Source organism: Ambystoma mexicanum, chromosome 7p, assembly GCF_040938575.1.
Source record: "Ambystoma mexicanum isolate Mex_15411 chromosome 7p, UKY_AmexF1_1, whole genome shotgun sequence".
Lineage (NCBI taxonomy): Eukaryota > Metazoa > Chordata > Amphibia > Caudata > Ambystomatidae > Ambystoma > Ambystoma mexicanum.
In genome coordinates, this window is record NC_090939.1 from 333332823 (window position 1) to 333349435 (window position 16613).

A 16613-nucleotide genomic window follows, 5' to 3' on the forward strand; every position below is an offset into this window, starting at 1 on the left:
ATAAAAAGACATCAGTGAAAGAGTATTGTGTAGGCGATCAGGTGTATAAATTTCATTTTGGGAAAAGTAAACAGAACAGTTCTAAATTTCTATCAGCCTGGCAGGGGCCATTTCGAATTATAGATAAGATATCTCCCGTAGTGTACAAAATTTTGAAAACTGAGTGTGAAACAGCAACAGAAAAGTGTGTTCATATAAATCAAATCAAGCCATGGCACCCCAAACATAAGGTAAGGAGACTTGAGCGTGTAGAAACAGATAGAGTCCCTTAAATACGTAAATGAGGTTAGTCATAGGGCAATGACGGAGAAATAAAAATAGATGTGATTGATTATTGTGATGGAACACAAATACTGTGACATATATATATATGTATACATAAAAAAATGGGGGCTGAAACTAATGGACTAATGGAGTTATTTTACAAAATTAAAAGGTGTTAAATGTTGAATGCTGTTTTATATATGTTTTGCAAAGCATGTTATATTTTTGGCAAAAGGGTGAAGTTAGTATTGTGCTATGTACTTAATTTGTTTCTTTTCTATTTAATTTAGAATACTAACGTATTTTATGTTGGAGGTCACGGGACCTAGGATGCGGGAGACGATGGAGTCCTGGAGTCCCATGGATGAAGATCAAATGATGCCTGCCTCCGGATGGAGGTGAAGACAAAGTAACCGGGATGCCAAAAGAGATGACTCCTATAAAAAAAGGCATCCAAGAGTGCCAGGATGGAAGAGTGCCCCAAATGAACCAAGTGATGTGACATTGCTGGTCAGGACATATCAAAGGCAGACAAGTGTCCTGGAGTATGGAGTTCACATATTTATTATTTTAATTAATTATTTTAATTTTTTATGTTAATTCTTTATTTTAATTATTTATTTTATTTTATTGTTTTATGATTGACTTCAAGTATAAAAGCAAGACATTGGACTATGGACACTTCCGTTGGGAAGGAATATGTAAAATATTTTATAAGAACTGATGGACTCAGAGATGAATGTTAATATTACGATGGTTGAACAGTGATTTTTCATTTTTCATATGTGAATATTCATTTTGTTGGATTGATATGATTTAAAAGAACAAAAGGAGCAAGTTGGGTTTCTTCCAATTGTGGCTTGGACCTTGGCCAAATTCTCAGAAAAAGGAGGGTATGGTAAATGGAAAGACATACATATATTAAGAAAGTGCAATTTCACAAAGCTCAACATGTATGTATCATATTGGCATTCTATTAATACACTTAAATTGCTAAGATACCACATTATTAATTCACTATACAACTAATGGGCCTCATTACGAGGCGGGCGGAATGGGTTTAATGGCACCGGTAATGGTGCTGGTGCCGTTAAACCCACCCCGCCGTATTACGAGGTTCCCTCGCGGGGCCCGGAAAGGACGTCTTGTAAAACCAGACGTCCTTTCTGGGTCCTGCGAGGGGACCAGGGAGCTAACAACGGGCCCGTTATAAACGGGCCCGTTGTTAGCTCCCTCCCCATTCCCATTGAGACCTAAAGGGCTCAAATGGGAATGGGGATCAATTTTTACCGGGCCCATGGAATGGGCAATTACCGGGTTCACCAAGGTCGGCATGACCTGGTAATTGCCCATTCCATGGGCCCAGTAAAAATTCATTACCGGCGGCAGCCGTGCCCTTAATAAGGCACGGCTACTGCCGGACTCCTAATGAGGCCCAATGTGTATTTCAAATGTGCAAGTGAAATCTTTTGTAATTCGATATATGTCCAACAATATGTTGTTGTATTTATCCATTTGAGTCATGGGTACAATGTACTCCCGAAAAAAAAAAAAACATGTATTATAATAAATTATATATGCCGAATATGAATATTCCATAATTATAGCATTAATTATAAAATATAGCAATCTTTAAACTATCAGCAATCATTTATATGTGCAAACACAGGATAACTATAAGTGTTTCCTATGTACAAACACACCATATCCAAAAAAACTGTAAAAAAGCATTGTGTGGCTATATCCATCTACTTTGGCCGGTAAAATAGCTCAGCGGGTTGAGCGCTCGCTTCTGCGATCTGAGCGTGATCTGCAGGTCTCAGGTTCGAATTCCCGGCAAGGCCAACTCAGCCTTTCATTCTTCCAAGGTCAATAAATGACTACCAATTTCGGTTGGGTGATATTGTATTTAAATATGTGATCTGTAAAGCACTTTGGATTAAGGCACTATATAAATAACACATCATTATCATTACTTGAGAATGCAACTGAAAATCATTAAACTATTAAAGAATCGTTGGCTCTCAGCTTAATATGGGATCTATGTGATCACTGCATGGCCCAAAATGTAATGGACGAAAATGTCAAATTCAAAAATGGAGCTTTGCAGTGGTCACATAGATCGCTCTTTCCCACTCTTTCCTGCATCGCCCTTTACCCACTACCTATTTAACCATATATAACTGTCGGCGGCACACTCACCTTGCCTCATTTGCAGCGACTCCACGCAACTCCACCTCTCCCTGCAACGTCACTTCCCTTTCCCTAACTGGGTTGGAACGGCCACTGAACGTGTTATTTTGTTCCATTTCTTCTTTACTGTCCTCCGCAATCCATGTATTGGAAGCGAGGAACTCCTAAAAACCCCAAGCCCATTGTACCATTGAAAGGGAGAGGTGGACACCCAACGACCCCAGCTCCCTTGTCTCGATATAATGGCCTTCAGTAATTTTGTTACTGCTGAATGCATGGTAAAAGTGCATTCAGCATTTTAGATTTGTTATTTGCTCGCAATACCTTAATGTTTAGGGTAAGTTTACTCTGTAACTCTAAGTACATTATATGCAGAGCTATACCGATTGTGCCTTTATGCAAATGTACATCAACAGTGATTGTTATTTATTAAACTTGTTATCCATTAATGTTGATAACCACATTAATGCCTAAAATATAATGGCAATCTGATATGTTAATTTACTAGGAAGACATACTGTTCTTCCTCACTGTTATGACCATTGTGTGTTTTAATGCTCGGGTGTATATGTATCTTGATTCCTTCCTTCTTAATTCCATTTCACTATTACCACAATGTGGGTTCTCATCAACGTAATCAATTTCAACATTTTTAAAAGAGCTGAAATCACAATTGTGTATTCCTGAAAAATGTTTGACTACAAGGTAGTAAACATCAATATTCTGAATTGCTCTTATGTGTAATAAATATGTCTGTGGATTAATATATTCCTTTGTATTCAAGTCATGATGCTATGCCTTACATTTTGATTATTTTACAAACCCATTCTTCTACGTTGTTAACCATTCTTTGCTCCCATGATCACTTTTTTTGTCTGAAGAAACTAGGTCCTATGGAGTGTTTATGATTTTCTGAAACTCAAAGATACATGATCATGAATGATATTCTTCAAATCACTGACTTGCGAAAATATATGCCCGTGACTTTTCAGGATGTTCCTGATCATTAGTGCGTTCTCATTATGTGTGTGGTGATCAATCTAATAGTTTCTGGACTATCCTGGTCATTTCTTTTGTTTACAAGTAAATCATTTCTATTTGTTTATCATAAACTCAATGGCTCTCATTCCGAGTTTGGAGGTAAGTAACGTCCCTTACCGGCATGGTGCAAACAGCATGTCCGTGCTGGCACCAGTCCGCTAATAAAGGACTATTACGACTTTGCGGGCACGAGCTCTGCACCATGCCGGTAAGGTACCTAGCGCCATGCCGCAAAAGGCTCCCAAAAAGCCCTTACCGGCATCAAGCTAAGCACAGATTACACTACTGATATAGTTCAATGTGTCATTAGCGGTGACTGTAAATAGCGGTGACTGTAATTAGCGGACACCGCTATTTACTGTCACCGCTAATAAGCGGAACCGGAAATAGCGTCATCGCACAGGAACGGGAAGGAGCACAGCGGCCATCTTTACAAACACAATCCATTGCCATCCTCAGCACCCAGGACCCCTGGGACACTGCTGATCGACTGAAAAGTATATCCTACAAGAAGAATGCTGAAAGCTCTGAAGAAGGGATCTGCCCGCCTCAGAAAGGAAAGAGTTAATCAGGACGAGCTCCAGATGCTTGTGGCCACTTTGCACGAGCATGCATGCACAGTCTTCAGCAGCAACATGAGGAGAGAGGCAGTGCTGCATAAAAAAGAGATATGGGCACCTGTTGCCCAGAAGGTTAGTGCAGTGGGCAACACACCCCACACAGTGAAAGACTGCTGTAAGTGGTGGGACGATCTGCCCCTAAGGGTGCACAACATATTATCAGTCAATCGCACTAGGCCATGGAAACTGGAGGAGGAGCTAGTTCACCCATAAAGCTCACCCCGTGGGAGGACACACGTGCAAGCATTATTGGGTCGGAATCCATTGAAGGCGTAGGCGAGTGCTGATGGAAGTGAGTGTCCAAAGTAAACACTGCTAAGCCAAATCTGATGAAAGTCAATGCCAATGTCTGTCCAAAGAGTCACGCCATGGTAGGCCACACACACACTCCCTGTAAAGTAGGCCGAAGCAACTGAGACACATGCTGATGCCTGCTGCAAGGCAATATCGTACATGACACATACCACACAAAGTAGGAAATTCCATGAGTCACACAGCGTGCATGACCAACATAGTGAGCATGTCAGACAGCACTGTTCCTGGACAACATGAGTGACGCCGACATATGGCTGCATTTACCACCCATTATGAAATTACGTGCCCTTCCCAACACAAATGCCTATTACCCAAAATTGGGTGGATGAGCAATTGTCCCAATATATGTATGATGCCAATCCAAACATCACACATGCCGTCCCTCTCTTCCACCCCCACAGGCAGTGAGCATGACAGCGAAGAGCAGGACACCACCTCTGCACAGGCCACACCCAGTAAGAAGTCCCAGGAGGACAGCAACCGTCCGTCAAACTTCAGTCAAGCCACTGCAGGAACACATTGCACCTGTACCACCAAGGCCTGTGGAGGGCACAGCACCACCACCCCCCCGACCCACTGTTCTGCCTGGAGACACCTGTGAGACACCCCACTCGGAGGAGTCCAGTGTGGCTGGAGAGGTGGCAGCCATGGCACCCCTCACAGTGGATGACAGCCAGGAGGACATCTGGGGCACCATGGAGGATGATATAATGGATGTGGTCCCTACCCAAACCCAAATTGCATCCCCCCAGGTATCTACGAGCGATACCGTGAACACCAACGCCCCAGAGCAGTTTGGCCGTGACCACACCCAGGGACATCTCAGTCCAGTATTCAGTGTTGGGGAGGATGAGCAGCCTGGGCATGCTAGCCAGATTCCCAGCACACCCACAGGTGCAGCCGCAGGGCCACAGCGGGCTGACCTGCTCACATCACTCATCCGTGAATTTGTACAGAACAACCGTCAGGCCAGAGAGGAGTGGCGTACAGAGTTGTCAGCACTGGGACAGTCCTTTACGGACAACACCAACCACTTCTGCGAGGAGGTCTCGGCCCTCCGGAAGGTGCTAGAGCACATCGCTGATGCCTTGGAGGCAGGTCATCCCGACCCACAACCTCAGCAGGAGGCCACACCATCCTCCTGCAGTTCCACCCAAACCAGCCCGCTCTTCAGGTCGGTCCATGCACTGTGCCGACGGGACATGCCACCCCCTGGCTCGGGGAGTGCCAAGTGAATGCTATGGCAGCCTCATGTAGGCTTTGTGGACTCAATGGGACTTGTGTGGGGGAGTTGTGGGGGGAGGGGGAGGGTGGTGAGGGTGTGTGGGGGAGTTGTGGGGGGAAGGTGAGGGGTGAGGGTGTATGGGGGAGTTGTGGAGGGAGCGGGAGGGGGGTGAGGGTGTTGGAGGGTCTTGTCACTTATGTTCATATTGTTACATTCAATACACCGGTTGTTTGAAAAAGAAGACCTGAGTGGACACTCATCAATGAGCATGTGTCATTTATTCATATACAGTGCATAGTGTACATGTACCCCCACACCCAGTGCCCTCTGTCCAACTATCATGTCACCCTCTGCTGACATGTGTGTCAGAAATATTGTGCAATCACTGACTGGTGCACAGCACGTCCCTCCTGTGCATTGGCCACCTTCTCATGCCTGTAGAGGAGTGCCCCACCCGACCGGCTGAGGCAGCAAAATTGTGCTTTCAACAGGCCAAAGGTCTGCTCGATGACCACACGGGTAGGGGTATGGGAACGAATGTATTCCTCCTCGTACCTGTCTGTGGGTTTCGGACAAGGGTGAGGAGCCATGGCTTCAAGGGATAGCCACTATCACCTGTATGAGAGGAAAATGAAGGTAAATGTCAGGGGAATCATGAAGGACAGCTGTACTAGTCACACATGCCTGCAGGTTATCGTTGCCCACATGCACATGTCCCTGGATGTATTGCCACCATTTTCTGTCCCTCCATGTGTCCTGTGCCATGATCTAATGGTGTAAGTTTCATCTTCAAGATGATGGTGTGCACTGACGTCTAGTTGCACATGCATGGTGTATGCATACAGGTGTGTTAGTGTCAAAATAGTGAGGTGTTGTGTCTTGTGAGATTTGGCTGTAGTTTATGCAATATTGGGAAATCAGCATTGGCATTCCCATGGTGACATGCAGCACTCCTGTGATTGTTCCGGCCCTGTGTTGGACAGTGGATTCCCTAGTAGGTTCAGTATGATGCACTCCCAGGGATGCTTGTCCTGTGTGGCGATATGCTGGAGACAGCAACATGGTGCATATGCACTGCATGGTGCAGGATGGCGTTATGGAGGGTGAGGGTCGCTGGTGGATGGTGCACATGTCATGGGATGTGGGGTGGTTTCCTGTTAATCATGTTGTGATAGGTGTGGACCTTACTTCATTCATGTGGGATTTGTGTGTCTTGTACGGTGTGTGATGGTTTGGGGCACAATGTTTGGTGATGTGCACATCGTGCAGTCACATCAACATTGGCAGCATGGTGATGTGTGCATCCCTCCCCCCTTTTCAATGCCATGTGCCAGACCTGCTACTTACCAAGTAGCCAGGCACGTCGTCCAGCATGTCGCTCCATGAAGCGTGGTAGTGTGGAGTTCTGCAGGACCAAAGAGTCATGAGTTGATCCGGGATATCGGGCACAACAATGTGTGATAATCTTGCTGGCGTCACATACCATCTGCACATTGATGAAGTGGTATGCTTGCGGTTGTGGTACACCACCTCCATGGCATGCAGGACCACTTGTGGGTCCCAAACCCTTGCCTCGATTCTCATTACCGGTCACTGACCCTCTTTGATGATTCCATAAACATAACAATTCTTATTTCACTTTTGCTCATGCTTCGAGCCCTCTGTAATTCACAATCTCAAAAAGTCTCTCTTTTCTCATGTAAACATACACGTGGCTCACCGTCACTTTGCTTCTTACCACACTCCTTCAACAAAGGACAGTTGAAGCTTTCATATTCATTGTGTCTATTGCCATAAGAGTGTCCTTGCTTTGCAAAATTGTACTTCACTCGCACCTCGTGCCTTTCACAAAGCATGCTCCCTTCTGCTTTGAACCCACCGGCTGTGTTTCTCTTTATCTCTTGTTGTGTTTCGATGTCAAGATCTCCCCTGCTGCCCCTCTGACACTCCTGGGCCTTCTCACACACGCAGGGGAACGAGAACCTGTTCCAGGGTTTCTCTTTGGAGTTTGTTTCTTCAAGCGACCTCCTTCAGGCTCCTTGGAGACACAGCTCCCTCACCTCACTTTCTGCAGCCTTTCTGCCTCTCGGGCCCTCAGGGTCTCAGTGCTGCATTCTCCGCTGGCAGATGTGGGGTACCTAGGGAACCCAGTTCACCTGCCTGCTCAACCTCCAACTCGTGTTCCTTCTCGGGCTCCAACTCCCTCCCTTTGTGATTCTATGCTCCACCTTTTATACGATGGGTAGGTTTCAGGTGTGCATGATTATAACTGAGTGTCTGACCCTGCCTGGCTCCATTACCAGGATAGGACTATTGCATATCACTAGTGGGAATCTTGATAATCTCAGTCTTCTTCTTCCTCATCTCAGTAGTCGGGCTGCCACAGACAGGAGAGGAATTATGGGAGTTGAAGTATCCCATAAGGTATAGGCAATATGGGTAAATAGTTATCGGGAAATGGGGGATACCATGCCTCCCCACTCCCCAAGAAACCCCTATCCAGATGATCCTCCCTCGCTTGTCAACCCCCATGGTTGGGATTCAATAGTGATGGCCCTTCCCTGGCCACCTAAATAAGGGATCCCCCAGGGATTGAGTAGTGAAACACCCTCAGGTCTTTCACAGGGTGCTACTAAGAGGTAAAGATCAAGCAGGTGCAGAGGGCGAGGGATGAGGGGATATAAGCAGAAGAAGGGTATAATGTGTTCCAAGGGCTGCAACATAGTTTTACCCTGGCTGATTTCGACACATAGGGCCTCATTCCGAGTAGGGCGTAATCGATACCGGGCACTGGCAAGGAGACCGGTGCCGGTAATCCCTTACCGTCCTACTACAAGGTCCCTTAGCGGGTCCCTCCAGTAACGCCTGGTCTGACCAGGCATTATGGATGGGACCGGCAAAGGGACCAGGGCGCAAATAACGGGCTTGACATGCGCAAGCCCATTATTTGCGCCCTCCCCATTCCCATTGAGCCCTATTGGGGCTCAAATGGGAATGGGGAATGGTATTTTCAATGGGGACTCACCGGTCCCGCAAAGGTCGGACTACACTGGTAAATCCTCATTGAACTAGACAAGTGCCGGATCCGTTATTGGTGACAGTCATGGCACAAATAGCGCCATGACTACCACCAATCTCCGAATGAGGCCCATAGTATCATTGATCAGTTTTGGTGGAATGCTACTGCTCGCGCTGTCTCCAACATAGTAGTCCAATTAGCATCAATCATTGTATCACCTTGTGCTATGAAGGATGCCAATTGGATCATTTAACGTATACAGTTCTTTATAGGGTTGATGATGAGTAGCCAATCAACGTGTTAGAATTATGCTAATTGGTATGTTGCCCAGAAGTGGCAAGTTCAGAAAATAGTTTCCAGCTCAGTTCCACAGAGCTGTCTGTTTTTTCTCCAAGCTGTTTTTGTTTAATAAAACTTGTATTTTTCCTTGCAAATCTTACAGTTCATTTTTTGACTGTGTTTGGATTATTTGTGTGAATTACTTGGGGGACTGCATCTTTAAAGGGTTGCACCTCATACAACAGTCTTATTGTGGTGCGTGTGGCAGAGGACCATGCACTCATTAAGATTGGCTGCCAGCAGTAGGGCTTGTCCACCTCATGCCAGTGCACCCTTGATGAGATAGACGTCCCCCATCGCTGGACCTTGTGACAGAAGGTACACTGGACCTCCTCTACCTCCTTCAGGGACTCCCTCAAGAGGAAGTATCTCCAGCTGTCGGACTCTTTTTGCATGCCACAGCTCTTCTTGTGGGGTGGTGATGCGGTGGTGACCCAGACAACATCTTCAGGCTGCGCTGAGACGATGGCCTTCTCAATATCGTTGCTGCTGTCACTAACGTGTCCAGGAAAGTTCTTGCTATGTCAGACAGGGAGGAAAATGTATAAAGAAAAGACGAGACAAAAAGTCAATGGGCCTCATTACAACAGTCGTGGTAAGGCTAGTGCCACCGGCGCCGTTGTTACCATGCCGCCACATTATGAGTTCTGCTCGCGGGTGCCGCGTGCAGACCAGGCGTGCAGAGCGACACCCGTGAGCAGAACTGGATGGTAGCAGTGGTACCCTTATGAACGGTACCACTGCTACCATCCTCCCCATTCCCATTGACCCCTATGGGGGCTCAAATGGGAATGGGGACATACCGGCTCCGGGTCCCCCACAAGGGGAATTACCGGGCCCACCAAGGTCCGAATGGCCCAGTTATTCCCCTTTCGCGGGACCCCGAGCGGGACCCGAGTTTGGGGGTAGCCATGCCCTTATTAAGGGAATGGCTACCTACAACCTCGTAATGACGCCCAATGCCACCTAAAAGAAAAACGTTTCTAAAAAAGAAAACAAAAAGCTAAAATAAAGAATATACAATATTTACACAAGACTAGAGAAAGCTGTTGTTGCGCTTTACAAATTAAAAAAATTAAATAAAGAAAGGTTTAAGAATAAGGGAATGTAAATCAGAATAGGAACATTGGATTTATGGTTTGCAAAATTTTCTTGCAGGTGTTCGAGTAAACTCTCTCGAAGAAAGACAAAACAGCAATGATAAAATTGTGGGTTTCCTGAGGGTTACGAAACACAAAAAAGTCCTGAAATTGCATGTTTATGACTGTTGTGGTGGTGTCAGTCTGGATGAAAGGATTGATTGTGGTTTAGCATATGGTTGTTGCAGTAAAAAACTCTATTTTCTTGTTTCAAAACATCATTATACCCATGGCTAACCGCGTTTATGGTGGAAATCCTGCCCAGATAACCGTGGTTATCGCACATACCGGAGTGATGTAACCAGTTAGTTGTCAGCCAATTGCTGACATGCTATTGTGCACTTTTAGCCACGGTTGGAGAGCTACCTTTATAGCCCTGGTTATAAATCCAACCATGGGATGTTGTGTATTATGACGGGCTGTCATAACCATACATATAAAAGGTGGATTGATAGTCATGCTTATCGTATTCTATCTACTCTTTTATTGCAGCAGGTTTCACAGGTAAAGGTTAAAGGTTTGTACCAATGACAATGTGAGTTTCAAAAGAATGTGTGATTGGCTCATCCATGGTACATTTCAAATGATGTTATGGGTTTGGAAGGTGGTATTTATTTTACAATGTTTTGAGGCAGAGGTGTATTATTAGCAGATGTGGACTTGAAGAGAGCATACATACTGTTATTGGTGGCCATTTTTTAAATATTTTTTAGAGGCTGAAAAATTGGGACAATTTCAGAAGCAGGTTCACTGTTTTGTCAGTTGATGAATCTGATTGTTCACAATATTGTGGAGGAAACATTGTTAAAAACCTCATTCACGAGCACGGGATCACTACAATGATCCTGCTTTGTTCCTGTTGTCAGTTCGAAAATCTGTCCCTTTGGGTTTGTTTCATCTATCCCGTTGATTGAACATTAAATATGTTTTATTTTTGGGTATTGAAGGTTATAAATGTGGTTTCTGAGTATTCTGAGCAGCATTTGTGCTTTCAAAAGTGTGTGTGTGTAGCAATGCTAATGCTGAATAACAATGTGAAATTAAATTGTGCAATGCATTTGCCATGACTAAAGATATTTGAAAAGTGGTGGAATTTGTAATGCTTCATTTCACTGTAATGACAGTGTTTAATATTTTGCAAATATATTCTGAGAGATATGTTGGTGTTTAATTGCTAACATCTTCTGTTGGTATAGTGAAAGGTGAGCGCTTATAGGAATGATAGTTTAGAATATATGGAACGGTGTAGGGCTCAGTGTCTTTTAGGTGTGGGTAATAGTTCTAATATATTTGAGGTCATAAGGTGTATTATTTGTGTGAAACATGAGAGAGTAGCACTTTGAATGAAAGTAGGATTTTATTTCTCCTATTTGCTATAGAATTCTTTGACAGTGAGATGTGGCACAGATGGAGTGTATTGAGGTATTGTTTATGGGTGTTTTTAAGTGAATATAAGATATGGGGACATAATCTATCAATAGTAGGTATTTGAAATGTTGCTGTTGGCACAGTTTTGATTTTAGGTTGTGTGTGTTAAATGCACATGTCAACAATGTCTGTATTAATTTTAAGAGCATGTGCACTGGTGTTTACTTTTCACATTTGAATTCTATACTGTAAATTGAGTACATGCTTTTTGAAATGTTGAAGTGATAGCTAGGTTATTTATTTATTGCGTATATGATGTGGCGTGCTTATGCAGAGGCCTGAGCAGGCAAGGCCCACCCAATAACTGCCCTGGCCTGGCTGACCTCTTTCCTCTCTGATCGATCCTCCCCGTTGGGTCCTTCCTTTCCTCTATATCACTCTCTGCCTGTGTTGTTCCCCAGGGGTCTAACCTCTCTCCATGGCAGTTCAACTAATACCTGGCACCCCTTGCCCACCGCATTGCTGCTCTCTGTTCCAACTTTCAGTGCGATGTGGATGACACTCAGCTCGTTTTCAGGCTTCCCTCTGCCACCTCTTCTCCCTCTCCCATCTCAGACTGTCTGTCTGCTATCCAGGAGTGGTGTGCCACCAAAGATCTCTGCCTTAATGCCAGTAAGGCATTACCTGCAGCCTCCTTTTCTGTCACTCTCTGGCCGGCTTCCCATGGCCCTCTTCCTGCTCCCACCTGTGAGGCTAAGAACCTCGGGGTCATCTTCAACTCCACGCTTTCCTTTTCCCCCTCACATCTCTGACATCTCTAAGAAGTCAAACTACCAGATGTACCTCCTCAGAGGTATTCTTCCTTTCCTCTCCTTCCACCAGAAGCTTACTGTCTGTAGGGCTCTGGTTCTCTGTAGAATAGAGTACTGAAACAGCTTCTTTCTAAATCTTCCTCTTTCTACTCCCCGCCCTCTGCAATTCATCCAGAACAGGATTGCGAGACTTGTCCTTTGCCTCAAGCCCTGAGATCGTATCTCTCCAGCCCTAAAATATCTTCATTAGCTCCTAGTGACTGCAAGGATTAAATTCAAGACGCTTTGCATTGTCCACAAGGCTTTCTGGGGCTTGGGTCCAAAATACCTTCAACTCTCCCTCCGTAAATACCTTCCCACTCGAGCTCTTCGCTCCTCCACCTCCAACTCTATCAGGGTCAGTCGCTTCTCTAAGCAACGGGTTGGGGGTAGATCTCTTTCCTCGGCTGGGGCCTCCTTCTGGAACCGCCTCCCTGCCACTCTGAAACTTGAGGAGAACCATCTCCAGTTCCGGAAGCACCACAAGACCTTCCTCTTTGCTTCTGCTTTCGCTCTTCCTCTCCCTGCTGATCTGTCTGCTTCGGCACCCTGCACATGGTTACGCTCTGATTTCTGGCCCAGGTGCCTGCCCACCCAGCCACACACCTGCTCTGCCTCCTGGCAACCCTTGCACTTGGGTCACTATCTGTAACAATACAGTCCGGTTAACTGCACTTATCAGACACCCCTTGCTTGCGCCTTAAAGCTTTGCACTTGTCACATTGCTGGCTGCACTACCACTTGGTATTGTTTTTATCCCTTGTTCAGCACTTTCCACTTTTCCCCTCTATCTTGCACTTTCTCCCTTCCCTCTCCCCTGCACTTGCACGTTCTCAATGTCACTGGCCCTAGTAAGATCGTTGTTTTGTCCTCCCTTGTTCCCATCCCTTGCCACGCCCTGAAACACTTGTGTATGAGCACGATACAAATACAATATCACATCATATCATAAAAGACCACTCAGCAGCACTGTGTGGGCATTTGCAGATGTTAATATCACATTGGTGGGCTCAACTGCATTAGGTTCAGGCCCCACTTGTTAGACAATCCTGGCTACATCTGCTTATATGGGGAGCAGCACACTCAGTGGGAATGCAACTTCTACATGTATCATTGCTTAATGTAAACATGCATTTGTAATTATGAGCAGGTGTTGCTATGTCCGCATGATAAGCAATCTTCTGATATATGAGTATACCCTGTGCACCATCTTATGCAGGATGGTTTAGTTATAAGTGTGAATATTACCTGTTATGTTTGCATGGCAGTACATGACAAATGCATTTGCTGTGGCTACTAATACCTGAAAACTGGTGGAATTTTTAATGCTTCATTTCACTATAATTAAAGGGCTTAGGATTGTGCGAACAGTTTCTGAGAGATATGTTGGTGTTTAGTTTCTAACAGCTTCTGCTGGCATAGTGAATGGCGGGGGTTTGTGGGAATGGTAGTTTCGAATACATGAAAAGGTGAAAGTTGTATTTGGAGCACTACTTACCAGATAAACATGCTTAGCAGTGATCAGAGTAAAACAAAATGAAAAACTAGGTATCGTGTGGGCATACAAGCTAAAATGTAGTTAGGTAACAACATAGAATGTACATTTGAAAACAACCTATACTGCACATTGACACAATGATTTGTTGAGCTGCAGATTTAAGCACCACATTGCAAAACCAACATTCTTATATGTTAATACTACGTATTAACATCTCCAAAACTAATATTCACTTTAAAAAAACAATCCCTGCGTACTGCTTGAATGCATTCTAATATGCCACATCTCAGTAGGAAGTATGTGCATGGCAAAGAGAAGAAATAAAACAAAACTTCAATTTACACTGCTCTCTCCTTTTGTGCCACACAAATGAACCAGCATGTGTGCTGAAATGTATTAGCATTCTTACTCACAACTTACAGACGCCCCAAGCTGCAGCTTTCTATATATGCTGAAACTACAATATCCATAATCCCTCCCTATTCAGGCGATCAAGTGAAGTGGTTGGAAATTGTATACCCAAGGTTCTGACAGAAAAAGATTTCACACTGTACAGGTTCATTCCTGTTCAGTACATGTGAAGTCAAGTCCACGTTATGTTACACAAGGCCCAGCACCTCATAGCCCATATCATGCAGTGTGCTAATTGTAGTAATCAAGCACCCACAAAAAGGAAGCATTAAGCAATGTACCCACATTTATTTATACTCTGCAGAACAATGAAAACTTACTTAAGGTTTAAGAATAAGTATGCATATTTGCTGTTACGTGTTTATGGCATGAAGGATATGGAGTGGGTTGGTGTGGGGTGAATATTAAACCCTGTCTTTTTAAAGTATGTGAAGCTATACGAATATGGCATTGAAATGTAAGTATTATGTTTTTTTCTTATTTTTCTGCAATGTAGATTAAGAATTCCTTCAAAGAACTGGGCACAACACGATAGACGGAAGGAATGAAATTTGCAGGGAAGTAACGTTTCTAACTCTAACAATGTTGAGCCTGATGTTTCATATTCTGTGCAAACTTGCAATGAGAGTAACTTATCAAAGTTTGCTTAAGACCAAGTTGTGAAAATGTAAATGTTGAGAGAGAAGCCATGTCAACTACTGAACTGAATGGAATCAATCAGATTTCAAGTAAGACCGGTAATTGAAAAAATCTATCAATAGCATTATAGCACATGAATGGATGGGAGGTAGTTAAAAAAGAAAACACGAGTGGTGCTTTAATTGTAAGCAACAGGATTAAGAATGTGCATAAAATATGGTTCACTCTTGAGTGCTCTCAAATATTTTGAGAAGTATGAAATTACATCCAACTCATGCGGTGAAGCATTTTCTTGCAGTAAAATACATTGGAAGGAATCATTGCAAAGACTTTTCATCTGAAAAGGGAATTGTTCAATTTAGTGTTATACACATTAAGTAACTTGACTAAAGTCACAAAAGCATTCTGTGTAAAAGTTCAATTAGTTAATGTACTTACATGAGAGAACCTTTGTAATGTGTTTCGAGGAGTTGGAGATACACTTCAAATAAAGAAAGATTTTTCATTGAAGAGAGTTACATAAAAAAATGCAATGTGACTATGGTTATTGCAGAGAGTGGATGTGGCTATGAAGTGAAAGGAAAAGTGATTTCTGAAAGAGAAGAACTCTGAAAATCAAGAACAATTGCAGAAGACATATTAGGACAGTGCTCAGCAATGTTCCCTCTAATTATTTTTCTCTATGGGCGGAACTGGTTAGCTACCGTGCGCACATTATTCTCCATGGGGGCGAATGTCTAATGAGGTAAGCCACTTTGTGAGCCTGCAAAGTTAGTGAGCTACTGTCTCTGAATTGGGTTTGGAAAGGAATTTCCACTTCCCATCCAGTGCAATTCTTTACAAACCTGTGTAAAAGTTCCATTTTACAACATGTTTTCCCAAACGTATAGGTTAAAAAATATTTTATGTATTATAAAGACCACTCATCAACTAGTCCAAGACTTCAAGATCTACCCCAGTACCTAGCAAAAGTACTCCAGTGCTGAGAAAACTATGTGCATTTAATCCACTGGAAAAACACTCATCTGTATTAAAAAATCCATGTTGATAATTGATTTAGCTGTCTAACTATTCAGACAGAATACAATATTTACAGATGGAATAATGGCAATGAAAAAGAATTTGTCAGAAAACATTCCAATAGGAGTTTGTGCGTCACTTTAAGTAATCCAAGGGCCAGGCTAACATGCAAAGTTAGTGTAAAGATGTGTAATAATGATAATTACATCAGAATAACTGTACTTCGAAACATGATGGTCAGAATTCTTGGGCCTCTGCTTACTAGCCAAATTGCGTTGTCCTGCAAGTTGTGACAACACTTACTCAAAACAAGCCTTATAGCTAAGAAATATATACACCATCCATTGTTACTCACTAAAAACAGGAAAAAGTGCCCAACCAAAAAGGGAAAGAATGAACACATGGGAGCCTACCCCCTGCTTCTACCCACAAAGCTGCACTGATATGTTTTCAAGTTAGTTACCAGCAGACCAGTGGCATAGGAATCAACTCTAATAAGAGTGCTGCCCGATCTTAAGAGGAGTTTTAAAAGGAAGGAACATATTTTAATAAGCATAAAATATCCTTAATGGCAAAGCTAATTACTTTTTTACTCTCTGAAAATGTATTTGAATTCAAGTAGGGAGCAACATCCTATCAGAGCACTGCTTGCAACCTTTACATAGGAAGGG